The sequence below is a fragment of the Vidua chalybeata genome, chromosome 8 (assembly GCF_026979565.1).
Source record: "Vidua chalybeata isolate OUT-0048 chromosome 8, bVidCha1 merged haplotype, whole genome shotgun sequence".
Taxonomy (NCBI): Eukaryota; Metazoa; Chordata; class Aves; order Passeriformes; family Viduidae; genus Vidua; species Vidua chalybeata.
The window spans coordinates 25,278,960-25,293,153 of record NC_071537.1 but is presented as its reverse complement, the minus strand read 5'-3'; the positions used below and the strand labels follow the sequence as shown (position 1 = coordinate 25,293,153).

At 39.2% G+C, this 14,194-nt stretch overlaps 1 protein-coding gene across 1 annotated transcript in view; it reads right to left on the bottom strand.

The window, feature by feature from the left end:
• SH2D4B (SH2 domain containing 4B) overlaps positions 1 to 340 on the bottom strand; it is a 60,417-nt gene extending 60,077 nt beyond the window's left edge. Inside the window, exon 1 of the mRNA XM_053948860.1 lies at positions 242 to 340. The gene's annotated coding sequence lies outside the window, so the exon portion shown is untranslated. The remainder of the gene's footprint in view (positions 1 to 241) is intronic.
• Between the last annotated feature and the right edge of the window lie 13,854 nt (positions 341 to 14,194).

Below are 14,194 nucleotides of genomic sequence, written 5' to 3'. Positions count from 1 at the left end.
CTGCTTGATTATTACACAAGAAGGAAGAGAAAGAGCAGGCCTATGTCTCCTCACGAGAAACCTGCTTTATAGATAAGGAGCTATCAAAGCCCTATATGACTTCCATGACCTCATATTCAAAAACATCCTGCTAATGCACCTACACATCCTTCTTTTGAGGAATGTAAAATACTATTGCCCTAATTTAGGTGGAAAATCAAACTGATATAAACCAAAACTCCAGTGAAGACATTTTTATCACCTGGAAACAAAATGCCAAAGATGCTGGAATGATGCCTTCAGCTGAAACAGGATTTCAGAATCCATCATGGATGGGCTGTAATGAGTGTAGTCCACATGTTACTCTGCAATTCAGGATTGGTCTTATGTACAGATTTTGTCTCCTAAAACAAAATGCTTTTATTATTACTATTATTTTTTTAAGAAATACAGCTTGGCAAGAAAAAACCTAGAGTAAGAAAGATTTTGTTATGCTTCTCTATTTTACTTAGTCAGGTATAAAATGGGGAGACCCTGAGGGGGTTGGCTTTTGTTTCTCTGCTTCTATTCAATTATATTAGAGCTGTGCCTCCACATTTTGGCACTAATTGAAAAAGACTCGCCTTTGCAAAGGCTTCGGGGCAAGCAGTTTCACTGTTTTACTCATTGATCATCATTCTTATTTTATTTTGCTTGACTTCACAGACCAGAAATTAAATCCTGATCAGAAGCTATCACAGTGCAGAGAACAAACTCTTCATCATGGATGATGTGTATTTAAGCATGACAAGTAGCACCATCTCTGAACAGCATTCAGCTGCAGAAGTAGCTCAGGATGGAGATACAAGACACAAAACAGAATGCAAACAAATATTCAGGCAACTACTCGTAATGTTCAATGAGCAACCACACAAGAAAAACAGCAAGAGCAAAGAGATCAAATGACACTTCACAAACAACCCATTGCCTGAAGATTATTCACCAAAAATATCTGAGGATGGTAACCAAATGATCAAGTGGAATTAATCTGTGTGGGAATTCTTTTTTCTTTAACAAAATAAAAAGTCACATGTGGAAGTGTTATCATCTAATCACAGGAGCAAATCTGATCAACGTCCTTGTCGTAGATTCTCTCTGAGTTGCAGCAATCCCGAAATAAAAAACTGGAAATACAAAGGAGAGGTAAGAAAGATAACGAAGCATCCCACCTGATGGAAGCCAACATCCAACAGAAGTAGAGACAAACTCCATAAATTTTGCCATTAATTTTTAACCTATTAGACACTGATTCTCATTGCAGTTCATGTTTCCACAAATATTCCAAAAACATAGATGGAATTATCATCAAAAAATTATCACGCTCTCTCCTGATTGCTCAGAAAATTAGGCAAATTTATGAGATCCAAAATAACCTTGAAGAAACACCAAACCTACTATAACAACTCTTGCTATTTCTAGGATTAGCTCATATTTTATAAAGTGATGAGATTTGCAACTCCAACCAACATGGAGTCAGAAAATTCAGGGATAGGAAATAACTCAGACAAAACAAAAAATAAAACTTTTACTGCAAAATAATTATTCTCTCTCTTCCCTTCCTTTCCCAGGCCCAATTATTATATGGATAAATTAATGACTGAGAAGAGCAGGGAAATTTGTAGTAAGGATGCCTGCTTCCTGATTATGGCCATCCATTTTCTTTCCAGCCTTCCTGAGAAGTATTTTGAATAGTTTAGGAGGACAATGAACTCTCCATTGCTTTACCACTTTGGTTACCCCTACTTCAACAGTCCAAGCTAAGCTAAAATCATTACAGAAACAGTACAACTCAGCAGCCTATGCACAAAATAAAAGTGACTATTAATGGAGTTCTTTGTTGGCAGTCACTGCCTTACAATAATTGCCACACAACTTGATGCTCTAATTAGTAGCAGTCCCTTCAAGGAGCCCAGAGCTATTTAAAATTTAAGCTTGGAGTTTCCTTTAATCTTAAATGGCATCTTCTGGGACTAGACACACTCTGCCCCACCTCTGGTGTAGCATTTTTCTGGCTAAGCACTCCTCAACACTGCCACTAGAATCCATCTGCTGGGGGAAGAGGAGGGAGGGAGAGGAAAAGATACAGAAAACCATTTTCATTTAATTTTTTAACAAAAGGGGAAATCCTTTATTGGCTAAGGGCTGCAAATCTCTTCATCCATTTTCCTCTATTTGCATCTTCCACTCTCTGAACTGAACAGCTCACTGGCAATGCTGATTATTGCTGAGCCAGGAGAACAGCTTTGCCTTTTATGACACGGCCATATAATCTACTCTAGCCATGTAATTTACATAAAAATACTGTGCTATAACATACACATTACAGGGGAAGAGAGGGTTGTAATGCATCTCTCTCCTTAAAGAAAGATTAATATGATTAAGAAAATATTAATTAAAAAAATATTTTCTTAATATGATTAAGAAAAAAACCCAGTAAAGAAGAAAAGTGGCAATCATGTTTTTCAGACTCTGAACTCCATCGTCTTAATTTCTTGTGGCTTTTGTCTTTATATTTTTTTCATTTTTTTAAGAGGAAGGAGCATGCAGTATCTTAATTTTTCAAGTCCTGCTGTGTCAGCATCAAAAGAAGAACAGTAGAACCTGGAACCAAATGGTGCCAGAGGGAGCTGACCATGTAAAGGGGAAAGGTAAAATTAACATTTGGTTGAGGTCTCCAAAATCCTACAAATCTGTCACTACAAATGTAAATGTGCTTTGGCATTCCCCATGAACTAGCCTTATGTCTGATTTGAAGTTGCTATTAATTAAAAGCTAGAAAAAACCAAAACCAATTGAGAACCATCCCTTCCCCACCTCCTCCATCACAGATGGGCACAACAAAACCTGCCTGGTTTTACTCCATTTCCATAGTCAAGTCTGTGGCTCCCTCTAAGGGCTGAAATGAGTTTCTCAGCAGCACAGTCTGCAGCTGGGTCAGAATGATTGTTTCCCTGAAGCAGCTATTCCATTACAAAGCACCACATAAAGCAAAAATGAGAGCATGTTTTTCCAGGCCTTCCTTTTCAATAGAGCTCTAGCATCAGTAAATCAGACTGCAGCATGTTTTGGAACATGGGCAGGCTTTGCATGCTCATCATCTTCTCTGTACTCATTCAAGATTGCTATTTCTGCAAGGCACTGTGTTAACTACAAAGAAAACGAAAATTTTTAAAAATTGAGATATGTATAGCAAAATAAAAATTAAATAGATAGATTAAAACCTCATCTTAATGAAATGAAATACAGAGAGAGAGCTACAAACCAATCCATGAGAAAATACATCTTATGCTGTCAGTCTTACAGCTGCAAGTGAAACAATGTTAACTGGGGATTTTAATGATGCAATGAAGATTTACAGTGGCAGGAGTCTCATCAGATAGATGGGTTTTGCTTGGTTTTATTTTAATTCAAATCTGTTATTCCTCAGTCCCACACAGAAATCAGACAATCACAATTACAGAGAGCACTGACCGTAGGGAAAGCAAAGGGATGGGCACTAACCCAGGGAAAGCAGTATTTGCAATCCAGGGCTGCAGAGGGTAGAGCCATCTGTCATTAGTCCAGTCTCTCAAGGTTAGTTTTGTACTCTGCAATACTACCTGCCCTTCAGAAGAAGTCCCATCAGTGATTATTTTTGCCTGGCACTGTGGCAATCCTACCCAGCAAGATTACTTTAGGGCTATCCTTTTGTGTTCTGTGCCACAGCTGTCACACACACAATTACACTGGAGCCTGTGATGCCTTCAAGGTTCAGCACAATTTATTAGAGATTTGGGGACCTGAGTGGAAAGGATAGCCCTTCGATTTTTCTTCAAGTTGATAATAGATATTCCAAATTCTGACCTGCATTACAAAGGTCTGAGATGTAGAAAAATATATACTTGATGTTTATTGCTACTAATACACTAACAATAGCAAGACATAGCAAAGAGCTGGCAAGTTCCATCATAATTTTTCAAATGGAGAATAAAGCAGCCACTACTAAAATAATTCAGAGTGAAAGCGAGTAAAGTAAACCAAACAGAAAAAAAAAGTCAAGGTTCCTTGACAGAGTTCATCAGAGGAAACATGGTAAAAAGGCTACAACCAGTGCTCCCTAAGCCAGCCACTGAAGAAAGAGACTTTGCAGAGGAAGGGCAGAAGATGATGACAGAACACTCCCATACACTGCAGTTAACGAGAACAGAGCTCTTCACCAACCTCTCCCTGGGATTGTGCTAACTTAATTGGTGTATATCTCATTGACAAAACAGTAATCAAGCTCTTTGGGTTGGGCTCTCAGCTACAAATGGGGTGTGCTTGGTTGACAGGCAGCAGGCTCTACTTGGGAAGCAATTACAGCTCACTAAGTGTCTGTAGGGATCTAACCTTATCAGATTAAAAGGCACACTGGTAACAGCCTCCAAGGATTTTCTTTGTTCAAAAAGATATGCAGAATGCACTGCCTCCTGCTCTCCTATTTACACTTTCTTGCTCACATCAGGACGTTATATTTCACTGTACAGAACACAGCCTGTGCTTACACTGCACACTGCAGGCCAGCTTTGTGCTGGGTAAGTACTAAATACATCAGTCCATCTGTTTCTCAGCAGAAGTCTCCAATGGAGACTGAAGGAGGCCATCCATGACCCTTCAAAGCAGAAATGGTTGCCTTTCAACTCTGGAGTGATAGGCTTTTCTTAAGGGTCTATACACCTTTTCTTCTTATTGATTTACCTCTATCTGATCTTTATAAAGATCTGTTAACCAAGGAGGAAACTCTAAATGCAGAGAGCTGTGTAAAGAATATTGCTGTGGTCTGCTCTTCTTTCCCTGCCCCTCAGCACACACCTTTCCAGACCCAGCTGTCTGCATAGCAACAGCACACTTCAAGCAGGAATTCAGTATTCTCCTTCATATGAATTACTTGTTTTGTGTATCCACAAAGCCCAAAGAGACCTTTGAATCCCATGACCTAATTGCTACATGAAATTATTCCAGCATTTGGTATGTTTTCAGTGAAGTTCATTACAATAAGCTACCCAAGAGATACCATGCTCTACATTATGTGAGTTTCTTCTCTCAGATATATATTAACTTATGAATATGCTCAGTAAGTTCACTTTTTTCCATCTCACCATAAGTGCATCAGAACATATCATGTAAGAGCTAATTTTCTTTCATATACTCCCTGGTACTATTCAGCTGCATTATACATAATGCAGCAGTCATAGCATATCAACTTCACATCATATCAGACACTGCATAATGGCAGCTGAATTGATTACTTGTGTAATTGAAATAGAAAAATTTTAATCATTTAAGTGATTCATCAGCTTTATATACAAAATGTCTTGCTCTAGTGGCACCATGCAAGTGACTTACTTTCAGGCCATAGCGTTTTAAGCCACTTCTTATTCTTGTCATCTTTGTTGGCAGTACAATCCTACGGATTTACAAAAGGCAGACCATAAACTGAATGTTGACTATAAACTTTCTTTTGACTATCAGACTCCTGTTTGCAAGACCTAATAAAAGTCCAGCTAGACAAAAGTAGTTTTGTTTCTGATGGGAGTTTTTGTGGGTCTGGTTTTTTTTTCTGTTGTTCTTTTCTTTAATTGTAATATTTCACTCACTGTAAGAAGCCAGCGTTTATTTGTCTTCAAGGGTCAGATGGAAAAATCCACAAACACTTTATATTGTTCTATTATATTGTTCTTTTAATTTCAGCTTCACTTGCTGCCCACCTCCTAAGGTGGCAAAACCTCTGCTGCAAAAAAGTGCCTAACTTGCTGCTGCAGATCACATTCAGCACTTTCCATGTCTTGACACTGAGGTGCTGTTCAAAAGTTTGAAAAGCAGTACCTAAAGGATTTTGAAAATCTTTCCCTTTTACTTGATGTCTTATTAAGACCTTCACCATTGCTGTCAGATAACATGGAACAAAGAGGAGCTCAGGACATTCCTGAAACTTACTTGATTTTTTTTTTTTTAACTCTAATCATCTTCACAGTTTCAAACCACAAAACCTGGATTAAGCCTACTGGCTCATTTTCACAATACAAGCCTGCACAGCTTTGACATTCATGTCTGTGCTCCATTCACCTGACAGAAAATACCATTTTCAAAGCTATTTGCAAAATTATGACAGATCCAAGTTTCACAATAGGGATGTGTTCCTATCAATCCTTTATGTCAGACTTAGGAAGTAATAGCAGCTCTACTTCATTCTCTCTGCCCTTGTCATATCCTCAGTCATGAGAGTCACCTCCTCAATCTTTTCCAACAGTACCATGCACTGCATTTCTCCAGGTTTTATTTTCTCCTAAGTTTCTTCTTTTTATATTTCTACTGTTGCTTCCTGCACTAAGCCTCTGCCCACTGTCAGAAGCTCCTGCCTGGGAAGGATGACCAGCTCAAGCAATTTCACCCCTGCTCCTCTCATTGCAACAGAGGACTGCAGCGTTTTCATGGCATCCCAACTTTCCCCTTTCCCAACAGGAAGATGAGCCCCTCTACAATCCCCATAACCCAAACATGCAGAGGAAGTAAACTGCATTATATTAAATATATGATACAGTATGACCACAAAAATATATTATACAGTATGACCACAAAAACTACTAAATACTCAGAGTTGATTGAGGAACTTCTTCCTACAGAAACTCTTGCTTTGCTGTAACTGACACTGTACCATACAAGCTAGCTCATGCAAAGAGACATTACATGAATTGGGTAAATACTCTAGCCACTCCTGAGTAACAATGGATTCAAGCAGGGTACAGCTACTGCTCCAGGTCTTTCTATCCTTTTAATAAGTCATTTTAAGCCAGCTCTATGTCCTCAGTTTAAAAAAAATTAGTATTATTTCTAATAGCCAAACAAACATCATGTTCATGTGTTCATCTTAGAATTCTGTAAGTACCTCCTTATTTTACTGCAGCACAATGAGTGAGCTGCCCAGGGGGCAGATGATGCACCACTACCACTGTTTTGTATTTTTCTACTCTCTCACTGCTACCCATATGGATCATCAGCAGTGGGGATCTCTTCCATTCCTTGCAAAGCACTGGAAGACAGAACCTGCTGTCAGCTGCCCTCAGAAATCTGGAGTAGGCTTCAGATTCAGCCACCAAAGTGTGCTCCAGTCGCAGGCCTGTAATGGTTAGAGTTTCCAGCTGAAAGCCACTCACAAGTGGCTGCAGCTGCCCATAGGTCCATTTCCATCACAGCTGGACTAACTGTGAAGTTTGTTAGCACAGCACTGATTCAGCTCCTGTCCTGTTTTCAGGGTTCTGATATCTCATACCAAGCTTTACTCACCACACTCCGCACCAGCAGCCGCCTTCCGGAGAGGCGCTGTCCTCTCTTCCACAGAGCCCTTGGCCCGACTGCACAACCCAAGAGCTCCGAGCTCTGCTCCTCTCACACCACCAGACCCTGCAGAAGCCTTGAGTACTGCTCTGCTCCAAGCTCCAGAGCAGCTCACTGCTCTTCATCCTCAGCCTTCTCCTCACACGCCCAAAGGCCAGGCCAGGCCGGCACACCACGCCATGAGGCCCAGCTCTCGGTGCTAGTCACAAACCTTCCAGAGAAGCTGGGCTGATGGTGCCCTGGAGGGTGCTGCTACCTCCCTGATACCCCTGCAGGTAAAAAACAACATTTATTCCTCATGAGAGCAAGCAAGAGGGTCAACTTCTGAAAGTAAAGGTGAGGCTCAGGGAATTGATCTCACAGTCACCATAAACTGCACCGGCTCCAAGTGCAAACAATGGAGGAGGAAGACCTGATCCCTCTGATTTGAGTGGTAGAATGTGATTTATTTAGTAGAGGTGGGAGTTTTTACATTAATACTCTCAGGAGTTTCAACTTACTCATCCAGTAGATTACATCTTATAGATACAAGCAGTTCCTTCAATTAAATTATACTGATAATCATCAGTCTCTCAGTGAGATGCGTCATACATTGACATGAAACAAGTTAATGAAAACTGTTTAATTTTTCACTACTGGCACCACAAACAGTTATTTGTAAACTAAATTAACCATAAATTCTGAGCCCTAGAGTGCTCCAGTGAACCACATGAAGCCACCCCATTTTCTCCTGTGAAATTCAGAAAGGTCATGGATCTGTTACATTCAGCCTCAAGAACAAATAGGATAACTGGGTGAAGGTATAATGGCTTGTGATGATCAAAATGATCCAATAGTCCCTGCTGGCTTATTTACTATGAATCTATAAACTCACACAAGAGTAAGACAGACTGCTCCTAAATGGAGCTGTCATGAAGCAGATCAAAGAAGTCAGAACTTAAAAAGTACAAATGCCAGAATGCACTGGAGTGATGCTGGACTTGTACTGAAAATTTTATGTTTAGTCTTTAATTTATTCATTTAAAGTAACAATCCTTATAAGCATAATTATTATGAAAAAGAAAAAAAAAGAAGAAAGTTTTATATGTCTTTCTAAATTTTATTGGAATTGCCTGCAGATTTGTCACCAGCAGAGACCCTTCTTTGTTGGCCCAGCTGTTAAAGAAAATATAGACTGAAGCCAGCATTTAACTTTATGCTGTATAGTCAACTTTAGTAAAATCAATGGGATTACCTAGACTGTGCAATACTAAAGAGCTTTGTAGGTCACTGAAGAAATGGGATCAGACATTGCATTTTCCCTGAAAAAGCACAGTAACTACCAGGGACTATTATGTGATATGTGTGGGAGTAGGATAATACAGGCCAAATTGTTATGCCAGAAATAACCTTTTGAAAGCCACAGGAAAGCTCACAAAACCAAGAAAACATTCAGCTGAAGGGCCGAAAAGCTACAAAGAGCCTCTAGGAACAGGGAGATTGGTTGGAGAAAAGTTGCACACATGCAGGTCCCTTTGGACCAAGGAAAAGTAGGTTGAGCTCTATAACAACCTTGAGGCTTCTCTAGGCTGAACAAGAGTTTGAACTGCCCCAACTCCACTCCAGACCCTTCCCACAGACTCCAAAGCTATGCAAAGAGTTTAGCTCAGCTAAACACAAAACTGGTTCTGGTGATTGCATTTTACTGCATTTTCTCCCTCTCTGATTAGCCTCTCTTCTTACAATCCTACAGAAATACACAGAGACTGTATTCCTTTAGTTATTGTTGTTCCATTACAAAAATGCTGCATTAAAAACTTATTTTCTGGAAATAAAATCCATTGTAGAGCAAGATGGTCAATATTTGCATTCTTTAGGAGGGATACTGCAGATATTCAGTATGTAGAACAGGGACTAAATGCATAGACAAAAAAAACCAAGCTGCAGGAGGATGAAGATGGTTGATACAGGAAGTCAGTTTAAGGTCACAGCTCAATTTAAGGTGAGAGCTGAATTTGAAAAAAGAGAAAGGAAAACTGTTACAAACTAAAAATAAAATAAGCAGACTACACTGTTTCAATAAAGCAAGAGCACATATTTTAGTCACTAATATTTCATTGTAATCTAGATCTTCAATCAGAAACTATACTGGACAGGTAGAAATCATGAAATTGCAACCAAGTCTAGATTTCCATGATGTTTGCCTCACAGAAATTCATTAGCTTCCAGACTTACTATGATCCATTTTCCATTGTGAACAAATTCCCTTTTTTTTAATTCAGGAGCAGGTTGAACACAAACATCCTTCTCTGCTACCAGTATATCACTGTATCTTGCAGCTCCTATGTATCAACAAAATAGTTTGTACCATTAATGTACCATAGGTACCATACGTGATCTCCTAGTGAGCAAAGATATTTTGTGATTTTCTTTCTAAATATTCAATAAACAAAATCATATATAAGGATATGTTTCTGTATGTACACACTCCTTTATCACACAAGGATTGTAAAAAAATCATATCTGCAATTCCACTCGAAAGAACAATCCTAATTTCATAACTTTTTATGTCTAATTATATATTGTCATCACCAAAGCGGAAAGAGATTAAGAAAATCCACAACAATTTCAGAAGAACACACTCACTTCTGAACATCATAAATACTTGCACATATCCTTCCCTTGTCATTTCTCTTTCTAAGTTCATGTGTATCAACAAGTCTTTTTTGTGGATTTTGCAGGCTCTTTTATGCCCTACAAAGTTAGAAGTTCAGGTAGATTCAATCATTTCTGGTTCTCTTAAAAAAAAAAAAAAAAAAAAAAAAAAAAAAAAAAAAGGAAGCAATTTTTTTTACCTTCCAAGCAATTTTATAATACCATGAGCAAAATGCACAAGCCCTTTTCTCTGAACAAAGAAGGTGCTGGATTGCTTTACTGCTCTTCAGAACAGGGAATTCTCCACTCAGATGATGGAGAAGTGTATTTCATTTCAGGAATCTTTCCCAAGGAACAAACATGGTTGGGTTTTTCTGTATCTTCTAGAGTATCTCCAAAGGTCAGCTGGAATGATAATCCAATATCCCTAAGTGAGGGATTTTTTAAGTCTGGTCATTTTTTATACAGCTGAGCTGTAGGACCTACCTGCTTCTTTCTCTTGATATTACAATTTTCACTGCCTCAGGAGACAGAGAGCTGGAAATAGAGCAGCTCAAGTCAGAATTCGTTCACTGGGCTTTGAATGTGTCTCTTGAGCCTCAGCGTGTGCAACTAAAGGAGAACCAGCCTAAAAAAACCTCTAGCTATTAATGAAAACTATTGGAAGCAAACCTTCAAATACTCAGAGGGCCTTAGAAAGAATTGACACGAAAAATTAATCTCAGCAGTGAAGTTCCTCTGATCTCCATTATAAACTGAAAAAGAACAGCAGGATTTATACAACAATAGGTAATTAAAAAGTGGCATAGAAGATAGTGAATATTTCACTAATATTAGTTCTTGCAGTGCTGTTTGAATTTTGCAGCCAAATACATGAGTTCTCTGAGTCTGACAGAGATAAAGCACAAATAACTGAATCTAATATCTGCTTCTAAGCCTTTCCCCTGAGCAATAAATGCACTAATTGCAGAAAGCAGGATCTAGTTTTCCTTTTGTGCTCTACATGTTGTCACACATGGATGGAAATAATTAGCATTTATCAGAAGGGTTTTGGCTCAAAAAAGTTCAGTGAAAGCCAAGGTATTTTGGTGACATATCAATAAAAATTTCATTAAGAAAGGCTGGTTGGGGCTAGGTCTATCTATGCCAGTGAGACATTCTTATTGCTCTGGCCCTAATACTAAAATCCTGGATGTTCCTGACTGAATTCCCATCTAAACCCACACTCAGCAGACAGCAGACAGAACAGAGACGTGTGCATTGTAGCCCATTCGAAACCAGCTTTATGAGCCTAGCTGGGTATCTCTGCAGCCCTCTAATTGAAATACCAAGGCTTCAATTCCAGATATGAAACCCCAGGACAGCTCTGGTTCTAGAAGCATAAAAAGGAAGCTGAAATCTTGCAATGTAGAAGAAAATGAAATGTCAAAACATCAAAAAACTTTTCTGAAACCAAGCTTCTGTTGTGCAGCCAGCCTCTATTGTGACACGTTATGAAGCAAATTATCTTTTTACTGAACCAGACAGGAAGAATGAAAAATCTATAGCTAATTTAAAATCTGCCTGCTACACACAATATCTAAAATATTTTCCAAATGCATAGTGGCAGAACAGTTCTCCTAAACAAGGGATTTGCTCATTTACCCTCCAGATCATCATTGATACTCCCTTAACTGTTGTTTAGTCTCTAAAAAAGTTATTAATTTTCTTTCAGAAAGTTTCTTACCAAGGTCCTGAGGAAAAAATAAGGAATTTGAAAGTTACACGAAAGGACATGACATTGCCCAGCCTCAACACAACTAGGGAACCTATAGAAAAGTTCTCTCCTTTTTTTTCCCCTTTCTTTTTTCACATAAATAAACTCTTAGAGTTAACCTCCTACAGGATAGAATTTCTATTATGCTAAACATTACAGCCAGAGAAACAAGGTATGGAAAATTGGCCTGTACTCATGATAATAAAGGATTCCCAGATAAAAGAGGGTGGCAATGGTTTGTAATTTTACTGTCCTTTGGTCACACAGATCCCCAGCTCCTGCCCCTCAAAGCAGAGCTCAGGAACATGCACTGAGATTGCTTAGGCTTTACTGCCTTAATGCAATTCACAGATTTCTAATTCACCACAAGGACTCACTACCTAATTACTACGGCCTCGGTGCTCCAGGGAGAAAAGGAAGTATTAGCCCTGCTTTAACCCCTTTAACAAAAACCTGCAAAGACAAAAATCTTCGCCCACAGCCATTCAGACACAGCTGCATCTGTGCAAGTCTGTGCCACGGCCTCTCAAGCAGCCTGAGGATTTCCATGGGCAGCAGCATCTGCACAAACCCGCCAGACTGCCACAAACACACAGCAGCAGCAGCCTGCACCACAACAGAGCTGTGTGTTGGTCCACTAGGACTGAAGTGCAAGACTGGCAAAGTAGAAGTGAAACTCAAGAGTGTGAGTGACCTCCTGGACTGAGCTCACAGAAACCATTTGTCCCAACAGCACTACTCCTTAAAATGTTGCAGAAGTGAAGGATATTAAACCCAAATTCATTGCCCACAGAACTCTTACTCCTCAGCATGGAGTGATTTGGTCATCCTCCTGAGACTAATGGTGCTCATGCCTTGGAGCTAACCTGACCTTCTTCCTTGACACTGTTCCAGCACCAAACAAGATTAAGAATAGTGTTTTGAAAACTCTGAGAAACATTAGCATGTGGGACTCATAAAAGTGACTCACACAAAATAGAAACCAGAGCATTGCAGCCTTACCAACAACTTCAATCCTCACATGCAAGCCTCCAGACTAAAGTTAAATTCTGCCAGCAACACAAACTATCACATCTATTCCTGTTAGTCATTTCTTTGCTTTCCAGAAGCATCTCTTAGTAATGTGGATTGAAATGACAGATATTTTCTACCTTCCCCCTTTTCTTAGAAAGGATAGTTTCTTTCTGATTCCTAAAATCACAGACTTCAATTCCATCAAGTCTCTGACCATCACAGGGATCTCCAGATAAGCTCCTTTGAAATGCAGGTCAAGGGAAAGGCAGGATATGGTGGTGGTTTTTCCTCAGCTGAAGTTACCCAGGCTGACAGGCACCTGATGCTTTCCATTTAGTATTTTTGTTCAGTACTAAAAAGCATAAAAATCCGTGGCTGTATGTATATTTTAGTGCACCAGCACCACACAAAAGAGAAAGCAAGAAGCAGTGCATAAAAATTGCAGTAAGTGAGAGCACAGACAGAATTATTGAAAAATAAATAGATCTGCAGGATCTAGATACTTAATGGATGTATAGAAAAGGACACCTGAAGTACTACTTATTGTCACTATAAGTGTTGCTGCTTTTAATTAATTAGGAATACCAAGATAAGCCAGTCTGAAAGTAAAGAAAATTTACAGTAGCAATTCATACATTTATTGAACAAGACTTTTTTCACTATCAGGAAATGTTCAGTTTGGGAATTTGACCATTAGGTATATCCCATTAAAAAAACCCTGACCAAACTGCCAGAACTCCAAACATGGTCCCTGGATATGCATAAATTCTGTCTCTAGCAAGTACATAGGGACCAGAGTGCTACATGCTCATAGTGGCAATTTGTCCTGGATTTGGGGGTATCTGTCACCTGCTTGGGCCTGGAGTTACAAGAGAATTATAAAACACCAAGAAATACAGGAGAAACAACATGCTCAGATCAAATCCAACATGCACAAGAACATGCAGAGTAAATCCAGTGCATAATAGATGTGTGTGTGGCAAGCACATTTCTCTCTCTCTCAGGATTTTTTATTGAGGTGCACAGAGAGAAATGAAAGAGAAAACAATTTCTATTTCTGCTCCATGTTTTTCTCTTGTGGAATGTGTTTGGAGAATTGTTTACCTGGAGTGAGCGCTTGGTTGGACCATGGTGGATTGTTTGGGCCTGACAGCCAATCGGATCCACCTGTGTCTGGGCTCTGGAGAACAGGGTCACGAGTTGTGAGTTAGTTAGAGATGATAGTTAGAGAAAGTAGCATATAGTATTTAGTATCCTCTTTTATATAGCATATTAATGTATTATAACATAATTATAATAAAGAAATCATTCAGCCTTCTGAAATAGAGTTAGACATCATCATTCTTCCCATTGGGTTCGCCGACATCTACAAGTGTGTGCTTCTTTTCAGAAAGTATTGGACAGAACTCTGGTAGCTGT